Genomic DNA, 1,944 nt, shown 5'->3' on the forward strand with positions numbered 1-1,944 from the left:
GTATCTGGAGTGGATGGGTGAGGGTTGAGGGTCAACTCCAAGGTTCATTGCAAGTGCTGAGACGCCCCAGCTCCAAAGAGCCTCCCCCAAACCCTGCCTTATGTATTTGAAGAGTTCTTACACTCTACCCCATACAGAAAATACCAAGTGGAAAGCTCTGCCTCTGGTAGCTAATATCAGATGATGCCTTAAAAATGACTGTAATTAGGGACACAGAACAAGGAACCCATCCCGGGTGGGGAGTAAGCCCAGGAGCAGGGTGGGAAGGGCTCCCCAAAGGAGGGCAGCTCTTATCCTTGCCCTTGAGGCTTAATGCCCACCCCCTACTCTCAGCCGAAGAAACACTGGTTCAATTTTAAATTTAGTAATATCCATACATGTATGACTTGCAGAATAAATGGTATATATTCTGACAAATCTGGAATCCTTCAACCAATCAGTTACACTTTGATTTTTTTTCCTCCTACCGTAGACCTTGCAGTGTTCGCGCTGTGCTGAATGGGGTCACAGACTAACGACGATATTAACCCTGCAAATCTGCTCATTTTTGCCCGAGCACCCTCAGGCAGGACAGAGAATCTGTCCAATTGAAAAACTATTACAGACTTTGCAGTGCAGTGATGGGCTGAAATGTAACAAAAAGGGGTGTGTGTATGTGTGTGTGTATCTCTAGCCAGGAAGTGATTTTCTGGAAGGAAGTTAGATAGTATGCATCTCTTAGAAGTGGAGGTTGTATGATTGGGGTTTAATGGAAAAAGGTATTCTGATGTTATGGAGAATTGAAGGAAAAAAAAAAGAAAAGAAAAGAAAAATGTGTCTTGTGTCATCCAAATTTTAAAATGCTGCTTTTTAACATTTCTGAATCCTAACTATTTTGTATTTCCTACCAACTGTGTCTTTATTTTTTTTAGGTTTCTTCCCCTACCCAATAACCCTTCAACTCCTCTTCTTTATGTATTTCAAACATCCTTTTGTGCTTTTTTAATGACTATTTTTCATTGTTAAAAAGGCATATGAATTTATAGAGAATAATATAGTGAACTCACTTGAGCCTACCACCCAATTTAGGAACTAAAACATGAAGTCCTTTGCTGTGACTGTTTCTGGGTTCTGTTTAATTCAGCATGTAGAAAAGCACAACACAGATGGTAAATATTTTGTGCAAAGGCCCAATCACCACCCCATTTATAGTAGATGTTGAGTTTTAGAAAACATGTGCCTTCACAGTCTTGCTTGGACATGTGGTTAATGCTAAGTGGTTTAACAGTTGTGCCCCAGGTAATTCCTAAAGCTGCTCCAGATCATAAAATCTATGATGTTCTGCAAATTTATATTTTATCATGCTGCGTTTTATGCACAAAAGCTAGATGACTTCCTCTTTGTAATCTCCATCAAAGGCATTTTTCAAAATCCCTTTAGTATGCCTTATCACCGGCTTTGCCACACATTGTTTGCGTGTTGGAAAACCGTCTCTGGCTAAATTATAAAGCCAAGAGTACGCACGTGTCCTGTGTCGTCAATCTTACAGCGTTCATACATACACACTATTCTAGCTTATTCCGTAATGATAGACTCTAAATATTGGACCCCATGAGTGCCAGAGACCTGACTGGTCTTGTCTGTGGTTGGGCTCTAATTTAAAAGCAAAAAGACATGTTTTGATAGTGTTTGAAATATTTATATTGAATCCATGGAACAGATGTAATATTTTATCTCCTCAAGAGCCCAGTTTCTGACACGTGTCCTTGCCGCCACCATCCTGAGAGGTCCTCATTTTGGTCTCTTTGCTCACCTGACACCTTTGATGTGACGACACATCCCGCATCAACATCCGCCCAGTTCCACCACCTGGGAACTTGATTTCTTCAAGAAGTCAGGCAAACAGAAGAGCAACTCTTGGTGGTTTATGAGCACACGTACAGCGCTGGAGGGTCTATTCTTTTA

The 1,944-nt window shown here is 41.0% G+C and overlaps 1 protein-coding gene across 5 annotated transcripts in view; it reads left to right on the plus strand.

Moving 5' to 3' along the window:
• Positions 1 to 1,944, plus strand: part of KCTD1 (potassium channel tetramerization domain containing 1) — a 192,636-nt gene that overhangs the window by 140,498 nt on the left and 50,194 nt on the right. The gene's annotated exons all lie outside the window — the stretch shown is intronic.

Source organism: Otolemur garnettii, unplaced genomic scaffold (genome assembly GCF_000181295.1).
Source record: "Otolemur garnettii isolate 467f Iridium unplaced genomic scaffold, OtoGar3 scaffold00012, whole genome shotgun sequence".
In the NCBI taxonomy this organism is placed as follows: Eukaryota; Metazoa; Chordata; class Mammalia; order Primates; family Galagidae; genus Otolemur; species Otolemur garnettii.